We start from the raw sequence: 12840 nt of genomic DNA on the forward strand, positions 1-12840 counted from the left end.
TAAATTCCTATTCCAATAAATTGCTTCTGGGAGATCGTGCCTTCTCTTCCTCATCCCAGGGGGAAAGTGCTTTGTATCTGCTATTCTGCATTCACGTTGCATCCCCTTTCTGTGGACCTCCAGTGGAATCCCCTTGAGGGCAGAGACAGCCTCATTTTGGACCTTTTTATCTTCAGGTCCTAGCAGAATGCCTAGTACTTTGTTTGTTGTTCAGTCATTTCGGACTCTTCGTGATCCCATTTTGGGGTGTTCTTAGCAGAGATACTAGAGTGATGTGCCATTTCCTTCTCCAGCTCATTTTACAGATGAAGAAACTGAGGCAAATAGGGTTAAGTGACTTGCCCAGGGTCACACAGTGTCAGAGGTTGCTCTTGAAGATGAGTCTTCCTGATCCTAAGTCCAGTAGTCTATCCACTGCACCCCCGAGCTACAAGCCTAGAACATAGTAGGCAATCAAGCTTGTCAAATGAATGATCTCCTTTATGCTGCCTCCCAGGAGGCATCGGAGGTGAAAAAAAAGCCCAGATTGAAAATCCGAAGACTCTGGGTCTGTTCTCCTACTCAACTTTAAGCAGATCATTCCTTTTCTCTGGGTCTCTTCTGCACATTGAGAAGACTGAATTAGGTGATCTCTTAAAATCCTTTCTAGCTCTAAAACCCTATTATCCTACCCAGCATGGAGCTCTGCTCTCACTGAAGGGGGATGGAGGAGATTATGGGAGGCTTATTGATTCCCAGTCAACCCCACTCCCGACCCCGACTTCATCCAGGGCATCCCATTCCTCAAGGAATTCTCAGTATGATTCCTCTCCCCTTTCTGTTGTGCTCTGTTGTGCTGGTTGGTAGATGTTAAAGAATCTTTACATCTTTCCCTCCACCTGCTGAGCGTGGGGGCAAGGGGAGGAAGAATCAGGCTGGTGTGCCAGGGCTTCGGTGACCCGCCTTCTGGGAAGCGAAGTTTATCCCTAGGGCGGGTGCAGTGCGTGAAGAAGACTCCCAGGGAGTCTCGCCGGGAGGATATACAGCAGTTTTTTTTCCAGTTCACCTCGGAGACCTCCCTCCCTTGCTCACCCCCTGGCACTAACTTCCCCACTCGCTCTTTCCTGTTAATTTGGAGAGCTGCTGGGTTGGAAATAACAGGGAGGCTGCAGCGGCTGCCGCTACCGCTGTTCTCCCGCCAGCCGCACATCTGGCCCCCCTCACGTCTCTCTCTTTCTGGCGAAGGAAGGGAGGGGGCCAGTGGGCTGGGAAAGGCGGGGGGGAAAAGAAGCAATTAAAAAACTGAGCGCAGGGTCAAAGGCTTTGGTGGAGAGGCTAGGGGGTGGTGGAAAAAAGTGGCTGAGCTTATTAACCCCTCGATGGCGCCCGTGTCCCCCCCATTCCACCTCCCCGAAGTCAAGTACCCCTCTGCAGCCCCAGGAGGGAGGGCTGCCAAGGTGAGTGAGCTTATGTTTTTAACGAGCTCAGAGAGAGTTAGAGAGAAAGGATGAGAAAGAAGTCCTGTTCGCATCTTCCCTTCGACCCTGTCAACTCTGCGGGAAGTTAGGGGCGAGCCTCTGAAAACAAAACAAAACAAAACAACCTCGTGCTGGGTACCGAGAGGAAGGGGATCCAGAGGAAGAAAAAGACCTGGTCCCATCACCAACAAGCCTTGTGGTTTGAGAAACACAGTCCCTGCCCTTAGGGATCTGCCAGCATTGATGATACCTTTGGAGAGTTCCCAGTAGCTCTCTGAGAGTCTCCAGTATATGAGAGAGACTCCATCTCTCGCATCAGGAAACCCCCAAGTTTAGCAAATCCCTTATCTCAGGGAGATCTCAGACTCATAGGCCATGCACTTGAGAACATCAGCCCAAACTGCCCTAGACTCATGAGACCGGGCCTTGGCTAGTGAATGGGATAAACCAGGCAGGCAAGGGGAATGGGAAAAGGCTCCAAGGTAAGAAGTGTGGAGCTGGAAGGAGGAAAAGGACAATGTGGGACCAGAACGATGCCAGGCATTTGGCAGAATCTCCCAGGGTATCTGTGGACAAGATGGAGGAATGTGGGCCGGATGATAACACAATTAGGGGATTTTAGAACTGTTGAACAATAGAACTTGAATGCTGAATCATTGATTGATGGATGATAGCCTGGAGATCAGGTGAGTGAGATCCAGGGATTAGCCCATGTCGCTGCTATTCAACATTTTTCTCAGGAACTTGTGTCAAGATATAGATGGCATGTTCATCCAATTTGTAAATGACACAATTCTATTGAACACTGTATATTAATCCTTTCCATCAAGGAGTTATGGTTCTTAAAAATATGTGTGTATACAATAGAACACTGAGCCTAGATTCAGGAAGACCTGAGTTCAAATCTAGCCTCAGATACTTATTAGCTATGACGTGATTTTGGGCAAATGACAATCTCTATTTCCCTCAGTTTCCTCAACTGTAAAATGGGGACAGGGATAGCAATAGCACCTACCTCCTAGGGTTGGTGTAGGGAATGAGTTAATATTTGTAAAGTACTTGTGCCTGGCACATAGTAGACACTAAAGAAATGATATATAGACATATATATGTGTATATATATATGTGTATATATATGTATATATATATATATATATATATATATATATATATATACACATATGAGGCAGCTGGGTGTGGATGGTACAGTGGATAGAGCAGGAGTCAGGAGGACCTGAGTTCAAATCTCACCTCAGACACTTGACACTCACTAGCTTTGTGACCTTGGGCAAGTCACTTAACCCCAAATGCCTCATTCTGGGTCATCTCCAGTCATCCTGATGAATATCTGGTCACTGGATTCAGATGGCTCTGGAGGAGAAGTGAGGCTGATGACCTGCACAACCCTCCCTCACTCAAAACAAAGTCAAATACAAGTCATGTCATTATTTCTCTGATGGCATGGTCTTCTTCAGCAACAAAGGACAAACACACATATATACATATATATAAACATACATATATACACATATGTGTGTACATATTTTTATATGTATATCTCTGTATATGTATATATATATCCACATACATATATATGTATATAATATATGATATACTTTGATCAGCATGGGAATTTTGACCTGCTCCATTTCTGATCTGGGTTTTGACTCTCCTTAGGTAACCTAGCAAGCCTGCTCCCCAGGGGCTGAGCATATTCATGCTAAACTTTGTTTGATTTGATCTCAGGACTCTCCAGCTCAAGAGAGCCTCAAGCCTCAAGCTCCCCAGTAGCTGGGATTACAAGCCCTCAGTAGCCTCTGTCTCTCTGATTAGAGGGTTGGAGGGAAAAGCAAAAACCTCCTTCCAAAGACTCCATTTAAGGAAACCAGACAACTCTCCATTCCCTATCAGCTTTACTGCTTGGTATCAACTCTACCATCAACTGGCCTCCACAGAGTTATTTTCTCTTTACCCTCCGCCCATCTTTTCAGCTTCCTTTTTGTGTATTGTCTTCCCCCTTTAGATCATAAACTCCTTGGGGCCAGGAGACTGGCTTTCTTTTTCTCAGCACTTAGCACAATGCCTGGCATATAGAAGGAACTTAAGAAATGATGAGTGTGCCACCATGCAGATAGAAGCTTACATTCTTTTTTTTAAATTTTAAATTATTTTATTTGTTTTCAGTTTTCTACAGTCACATATATCTTAGATTTTTTCCCCTCCTCCCTTCTTTCCCCTCCCTCCAAACTCCCTCCCTGAGACAGCATGCAATCTTATATAGGTTCTACACATACATTCCTATTAAATATATTTTCACCTTAGTCATGTTGCATAGAAGAATTTAAATGAATGAGAGAAACCATAAAACAAAGCAAAATATAACACAAGAGAAAATAGTCTCTTTCATTCTATGATCCAATTCCATGGTTCTTTCTCTGAATGTGGAAGGCATTTTGCCTCAAGAGTGTGTTAGGAGATTTTTTAGGTCCTTGCTCTGCTGTGAAGGGCTAAGTGTACCAGAAAAATGCCTTGCACACTGTGGTTACTCCTGTGTACAAAGTTCTCCTGGTTCTGCTTCTTTCACTCAGTATCAGTTCATCTAAGTCCTTCCAGGCCTCTCTGAAGTCTTCCTGTTCATCATTTTTTATAGCACAATGGTATTCTATTGCATTCATATACCGCATCTTGTTCAGTCATTCCCCAATTGATGGGCATCCCCTTGATTTCCAGTTCTTGGCTACCACAAAGAGAGCTGCTATAAATATTTTTGTACATGTGGGACCCTTTCCCATTTTTATGATCTCTTGGGAATACAGTCCTAGAAGCAGGTATTGCTGGGTCAAAGGGTATGCACATTTTTGTAGTCCTTTGGGCATAGTTCCAAATTGCTCTCCAGAATGGTTGGATCAGCTCACAGATAGGAACTTACATTTTATAGGGGTGAGAGGAAAGTACATCCTGCATATAAGTCAATATTGTACAAGAAAAACTTGATATGGGAGAGAATGCTAACCACTGGAGTGAATAGGGAAAGCTTCACATGGGAGGTGGCATCTGAGTTGAGTCTTCAAAGATAAGAATCCTGAGAAGCAGAGTTGAAGAGATGCTGCATTTGAGGGACAGTTTGTACAAATAAATGGAAACTAGTGGTGGAAGCTAAATGGAAGTTTAGGGCACAGCTAGTAGTCCAATCTGACTTGAATAAAGAATACATAAGGGGGAATAATACAAAATAAGGTAGGAAAGGTGGGGGTAGGGTCAGTCAGATTGTAGAGGACCTTCAATGCTGGGTTAAGGCATTTCTATTTTATCCCACAGGCAGAGACAAATCAGTGAAGTTTTTGAGCAAGAGAACAAATATATCAATCAACCCAGAAGCATTGACTGGTCAGACCTGGGCTTTAAGGATCCATCAGTCTGGCAGTTGTGGAGAGGATGGATTGGAGAGGGAGAGACTTGAAGAAGGAAAATCAATTAGGAGGCAATTGTAATAGTCCAGGGAAAGGGGGAATCAGGGCTGAATGAGGGTGGTGCCTATTTGGGTTGAGAGAAGATTATGGATTTGGAGATGTTATGGGGGAAGAATTGACAAGAGTTGGCAACTGCAATCAGTCTGAGAGGGAATCAATCAATCGACAAAAGGCATTTCATAAGTGTCTACTATGTGTCAATCACTGACCCTGTCCTCCGGAAGCTCATAATCTAATCATAAGATTCCAGGATGATTCTGAAGTTACAAACCTGGATGACTGGGAAAATGAGAGAAATAAGGAGGTTTGGAGTTTAAAATAAGGAGCTGTCTCCAGTGTGTAGCTCACAGAGAAGGCAGGAGAGATACATCTCTAACATATTTTCCTCTTTACCCCTCCACTTTTACAAGAGAGACTTTAATTCCTACCAGGAGGGGAAGCCAGAGGTGGAAGGTAGAGGTTAACCATTCTGTTCTCCTCAGAAAGGGGAATACCAGACTAAAATTATATCTATCTGCCTCCTTTAATATTACTAGTCTAGGGGATGTAAATTTCAGGTTCAAGCTAAACTCTTGATTCTTATTTTTTAATGGGAAAAGAGCACTCCAAGCTTTATATCTAGGGTTTGACTCCTTTCTCATCAAATGCCAATTCCACAATGAACACACATAGCAAATAACAAAGAAACCTATTTATCCAAATCAATAGCAAAACAGAAATAAGACATAGTATACGTAAGAAAATATATACCAGACAATACAGAGTGAAGGAGCTCTCCCACTGAGAGTAAAGTAGCTCAACTCAACCAAGAAAAAGGGACCCAAATCTCACCCAATGGGGAAATTCCCTAGTAGCAAACTAAGAATGAGGAGATGATCTAAGTTCTATATGTAGCTTCTTCACAGTCTTCCTCCCTTCATGGCCCTGAAGAAAGGTAGGAATCCCATGAGTCTTCTCTCTGAACATTGGTGACTAGAATCCTGAAGAGACTGGAGAATCCTAAGAGCCAGAAGAAACCTCTTCTACTCCCACCAACTCCACTCACCCCTCCCCACTTTTCAGGGCATTGATCTCCACCAAAGAAGAGACTATCCCATATCAATGGATTTTGGGGATCAGGTCATAAGAGGAATAGGTTTAAGTGGATATGTCAGATTTGAAATGTCTGACACATCTAAGAGACATAGCAGGTCATTGATGATGACTGCAATTGAAGAAAGATTAGGGCTGAATCTATAGATTTGGAAGTCATTTGCATTAGAGATGATCCTCAAACCCATGGAAAAAATGATTTGATCTTCAAAGGAGTGTAGAGAGAGAAGCTAAGCAGGTCCAGGAAGGAAAGAGCCCCCACCCTAAGAGGGTAGGAGATGAATGATGATCCCACAAATGAGGCTGAGGAGAAAGGGTCAGGAATGTAGGAAGAAAATCAGAAGAATGTTACAGAAACCAAAGGGGAAACAGTATTCAGGAGGAAGAGGTGGTCAGCAGTTTCAAAAATTGCAGAAAGGTCAAGAAGGATGAAATCTAGGAGCTTGAGCAGTTAAGAGGTCAGTGATATCCTTGGAGAAAGCAATTTCAGTTGTCATGGATTTGGAGACCAATACAAAGGACTGAGAATAGAGTGGGTGATGAAGAAGAGAAATGGAAGTGTTGTTGCTATTTATTTTTTGTTCTCAAAGAGGACCAGTGACATCAGGAAGGTGATGCCATGACTTGCAAGTGAATCGGATTTAAGTGATGAAGGGCTATGCAAAGTCATCAGCCTCATTCTTTCCTCTAGAGCCATCTGGGTCCAGTGGCAAGATATAGATCAGGATGAGTGGAGATGGCCCTGAAAGTAGGAAATGTAGACTTTTTTTTTTTAGAATTTTGGCAAATAAAGGGAGGAAAGCCTGAGGCAGAATTGAGTGATTTCTTTTTTCTAAAGTATAGGGAAGACCTAAACATGTTTGTTTGCAGGAAAACTGGGGAGATAGAAGACATGAGAGACAGAAGACTCATTAGAGAGGTGAACTTAAAAGCATAGGGTTGTCCTTGGCAAGGAGAAAGGCTAATTCTTCAGAGATGGGGCTTAAAGAGGAAAGGATTGGTAAAGAGTTTTGAGGATAGAGTAGGGGAGAAGAGGGAACTCATGGCAAATGGCCTCAAGCTTTCTCAGTAAAGCAGGGCATCGGCTGGGTCTGGGGTTGAGATCATATTGGGGCTTGAGATCTAAGATATGACCATTCCTGGAAGCTACTGAGGTAAAGGGAAGCTAAATGTCACTGGAATAGATGAGACTGATGAAATAGGAAGCCAGGATGTTGAGAGGACAAGAAAAATACCCAAGTATTTGGACGGGGATTGAATTGGAGAGAAAAAGTGTAAACCAGGTACTGAATTCCTTGAACAAGGAGTGAGATGAAGACCCTGGGGGACAGCGGATCATAGCAACAACAATCTGGAACAGATTACATAGCCAGATGGAATGAACCTCAAGGGAGGAGTGATGGTGGCAAAAGAAAAGTCTAGAATTGTTAGAGAGATGCTTTTTCTTTCTCAGGACCTAGTACATGTTGGAGGAAATGGGTGAGAAAAAGAGTGACCAGAATTGGATAGGATGGTCAGTCATGCAATGTCTTCTAAAAAGAGCAGGGTTTCCCTAGGCTCAAGATGTAAAGAGTGTGAAAAGAAGAAGCAAAACCAGAAGGAAGAGCAAAGCCATGTTACAACAGAATTGAGATCCAAGATCTTAAAAGACTAAAATGATGGTTTAATTCTAATAAGATGAAATTTAATAGGAATAAATGTAAAGCCCCACATGGGTTCAGTCAACTGCCCAAGTATAGGATGGGGGGAATCATGCAAAATAACAGTTCACATTCATGAGGCAGCCAAGTGATGTAGTAGTTAGAGCACAGTTAGGAAGCACAGAGTTCAAAATCAGTCATAGGCACTTATCAGTTCTGTGACCCGGGCAAATCACTTACCTGCTGTTTGCCTCAGTTTCCTCATCTTTCAAATGGAAACAATAATAATACCTACTTTCCAGGGTTGCGGGGAGGATCAAATGAGATAATATAAAGCATTTTGTAAACCTTAAAGTAAATATAAATGTTACCTATTTTTTGGTATTTTTAAAAAATTTATACTGAAATGCAAAATGAGGGAAAAAACATTGCCATGTACACAGCAGACCATAAGAAAAAAATACAATATAAAACAATATATTCCCATTCCAAGAAAACCTATGTAATAAACACTATACATTATTTTCAAAGCTGCCTAGCTTTTTTTTTGCTTTCTTGTTGGTTGTCTTTTCTCTGCTGTGCACACACATATACATAGATATCTATAAAGACAGACATATAGACACAGAGACATTTATACGTATATATGTAAGAACATACTGTGCTTATTTCCTCCTATTTTATGTTTCTCTGAAGGTGGATAGTATGTTCCTTCATAAGTCCAAATCTTTCCATGTTTTTCTAAATCAACCAGCTCATCATTTCCTATATCAAAGCAATATTCCAATCAAATAACATTCTATCTGAGAGATTGTTTATGAAAGATTTTTCCCTATTTCCTGAATTCCTTCTATTCTTGGCTCTATATTTATTTATACAAGAAAATTTTAATTTCAAATTATTAGAATTATCTTCTTCACACTGCAACAATGCTCTTATCTTCTAATATAGTTTAAGGTCTGATACTGTTGAATCTATTTCCTTTACATCTTTTTTTCCCCTGGTTTCTTTGAAGTTCCTGAACTTCGTTCTTCTGAATAACTTTGTTACTGTTTTTTCTAACTCAGTAAAATAATTTTTAGTAATTTAATTGGGATGCCATTGAATAAATAGATTGGTTAGGTAAAAATTGTCATTTTAAAAATGGTACTGGCTTTGCCTACCCATGAACAACAAATATTACTTCAATTATTTAGATCTGAGTTTATTTGTTTAGAAGGTGTTTTGTGTTTATGTTCATATAGTTCCTGTGTCTGTTTTGGCAGTTATATGCTCCGGTATTTTGTATTGTTTAGGTACTTTAAATGGTCTAAAACAATATTGAATAATATTGATGGCACAGTGTAGTTTCTCTCTTTCACTTTTGATTAAATCTATTTTAACTTTAACTTTACCTGAGCTCATGATAACTATCCCTGCTTTTTTTACATACTAAATTCTACTCCTTCCCTTTATTTTTATCTTTCTGTGTATCTCTCACTTTTACATTTCCTGAAAATAATATCTTGTTGAATTTAAATTTTTAATCTGCTATCAATTTCAGTTTTGTGAGTAAATTCATTACATTCACATTCTAAGCTAGTTACTTGCATATTTTCCTTCTTATTTTCATCTTCTCACCTTATTTACCCTATCTCTCTTCCCTCTTTTGCTTTATTTCTACCCATTAACTAGCCCTCCTATTCCTTAACCTGCTCACCCTTCCAAGAGTCCCTCCTTTATCCTCCCCTACACCAATTGACTTGCCTCTTATTTTCTGAATTTATAAGACTTTTATACCTTTTAAGATATATATGTTGTTCCTTCTTTAATGTATTCCCAATGAGAGTAAGATTCCAGCACTACCCACCCTCTCCCCCACCCTCAGCTTCTTCTGTATCAATTTTTCCTTTTATGTCTTACTTGCATGAGATAATTACTCTTTTTTTATCTCTCGCTACACAGGGAGAGATTTATTTTTGTAGAATCACCCCCATCATACTCAGCTCAGTCCATGCTTTTCTTTCAAACTACTCAAATAATGATGACAATCTTAAGAATACTTCTAATATTTTCACATATACAATGTAAGCAATTTGACCTTATTGAATCCCTTATAATAAATGCTGCCTATGAATATTTTTTGGAAATTTCTATTCTGAACTTAAACACCAAAAATGGGTATTTGTGTGTGTGTGTGTAATATATGTGTGTATATGTATATGTGTATATATGTATATACATATATATGTATGTTCTCAAATTTTTTTATCTCAGGACCCTTTTACACACTGAAAAATTCTTTAGGATCCCTTTTCCTATGGGTTATATCTATTGATATTTATTATATTAGAAATGAAAATTCCTTAGTATTATAAAAATAGTTTTGACCTCACAACCTCCTGAAAAGATTTCAGGGGTCTGGCAGAACCAAGTTAGTGGATTAGGGTGGCCACACAACTGAACTTTCCCAACATTTCCCTACAAATAACTTTTAAAATAATACCTCAAATGAAATTTTAGAGTGGCAGAGCCAACAAAAGATTGAGGTGAGACATTTTTCCAACCAAACAAAATTTAAGAGGTCAGCACTAGAAGTCTGTGGTGCAGGGGTGGAGGTCTTTCTGGAGCCCATACATGTAGTGGTGCAACAGCAGCAGCAGCTTCAGAAGCTCTCAGCCCAGAGATATTCTGGTTTAAAATTCCAGGGCAGAAAGGAGCACTGGTGGTTGGGCACAAGGGAAGAAGCATCCTGGACACAATTCCAAAGCAGAGTGCTATAGTTTTCAGTTGTGGGGGCTAGGGACCCTTCCTGGGTAAAGACCAGAACACAGACCAGGAGAGCAATGTCTGTACTTGTCCTAGAATCACAGCATCTTGGAAGCACCAAAAGCTTGCAGACCCCCAGAACTAGCTCTAAAAACAGCAGCACAAAAAAGCCTGAAGCTTGACACAATGCCATCCCACTCTCTGGTAAGCAGAGCCCCTAAAGTTCAAAGTCAAGAAACAGGCTGGAAAAATGAGTAAAAAAAAAGAAAAAGAATTTGATCATAAAAAGCTACTAAAGTGGTAGGGAAGACCAACACAAAACTCAGAAGAAGGCAACAGTGTGAAAACAGCTATCAAACCCCTAAAAAATACTAATTAGACCCAAACTCAATCATTCCTTAAAGAGTTAAAGAAATAAAGAAGAATGGTAGAGGAAAAATTGGGAAAATGATGCAATAAAATTATGAAAAGAGAACTAACAGTTTGGTTAGTTATGCAAGAAAATAACACCTTAAAAAACAGAATTGGCCAAATGGTAAAAGAGGCACAAAAATTCACTGAAGAAAAGAACTTCTAAAAAAACCAAAATTGACCAAATGGGAAAGGAGGTACAAAATCTCACTAAAGAAAATAATTCCTTAAAAATAGTAATTGAGCAAATGGAAGCTAATAACTCCATGAAACATTAGGAAACAATAGAACAAAGTCAAAAGAATGAAAAAATAGAAGAAAATGTGAAATATTAAATCAGAAAAACAACTGACCTGGAGAATAGATCCAGGAGAGATAATTTAAGAATTATTGAAGTAACTGAAAGCAATGATCAAAGAAAGAGCCTAGACATCATATTTCAAGAAATTATCAAGGAAAACTGCCCCAATATCTTAGAGCTAGAGAGCAAAACAGAAATTGAAAGAATCCATCAATCACCTACTGAAAGAGATTCCAAAATGAAAACTTCCAGGAATATTACAGACAAATTCTAGAGCTGTCAGGTCAAAAAGAAAATACTTCAAGTAGCCAGAAAGAGACAATCCAAATACTGTGGAGCCACAGTCAGGATCACATAAGATTTAGCAGCTCCACATTTGCTGAGAAGAGGGCTTGGAATATGATATTCCAGAAGGCAAAGAGGCCAGGATTACAATCAAGAATATTACAACCCAGTAAAATTTCATGTAATCCTTTCAGTAGAAAATTGAAATTTAATGAAATAGAGGACTTCCAAACATTCCTGATGAAAAGACCAGAGCTGAACAGAAAATTTGACATTAAAACACAAAACTCAAGAGAAGCCTAAAAATATAAACATGAAAGAGTCATTGTAAGGGACTAAGTAAAATTAAACAGTTTATACATTCCTATATGGGAAGATGACATATGTAACTCCTAAGAGCTTTTGTAATTATTAGAGCAATTACGAGTTTACATAGAAAGAGGGCAATGCGTATATATTGATTATGTAGGGATGATCTCCAAAAAAAAAAACAAACCAAAACTGAGAGGTGAGAAAGAGGGATGCACTGGGAGAAAAGGGAAGGAAGAGGCAGAATCAGAAAATTTTTCTCACATAAAAGATATGCAAGGAAAAACATCTACAGTGAAGGGGGAAATGGGGAAGTGGGCAATGCTTGAAACTTATTTTCATTAGAATTGGTTCAAAGAGGGTAGAATATATATATATATGTATATATGTGTGTGTGTGCGTATATGTATACACACATATACATACATACACATACATATATACATATATATATATATATATATATATATATATATATATATACACATACTCAGTTGTATATAGAAATCTATCATACCCATCAGGGAAATGAAGGGAATAAGAGAAAGGGGAAGTGATGATAAAAGGAAGGATGGATTAAGCGAGGCAGAAGGCAGAAGCAAAACAGACTTTTGAGGAGGGACAGGATAAAAAGAGAGAGAGAAGAAGAAGTAGAAGAAAATGGAATGGAGAGAATACATAATAATCATGACTGTGAATATGAGTGGAATGAGCTTACTCATAAAACAGAAGCAGATTGCAAAATGAATTAGAAATTAGAATCCAATAATATGTTGTTCCCAAGAGTCACACTCGAAACAAAAAGACACACACCTAGTTAAAATAAAGGAATGGAGCAGAATCTAACATACACCATTTGAAGAAAAAATGCATAGATAGCAATCATGATCTCAGACAAAATAAAAGCAAAAATAGACCTAATTAAAAGAGATAATCAGGGAAACTACATTTTGCTAAAAAGGTACCACAGGCAGTGAAGTAATATCAAAAATGTTTTCAGCAAGTTTCTCTAATAAAGGTCTCATTTCTCAAATACATAGAGAACTGAGTCAAAGTTATATAAATAAGAGTCATTCCCATTGATAAATGTTCAAAGGATACGAACAGGCAATTCTCAGAAGAAGAAA

Source organism: Notamacropus eugenii, chromosome 2 (assembly GCF_028372415.1).
Source record: "Notamacropus eugenii isolate mMacEug1 chromosome 2, mMacEug1.pri_v2, whole genome shotgun sequence".
Taxonomy (NCBI): Eukaryota; Metazoa; Chordata; class Mammalia; order Diprotodontia; family Macropodidae; genus Notamacropus; species Notamacropus eugenii.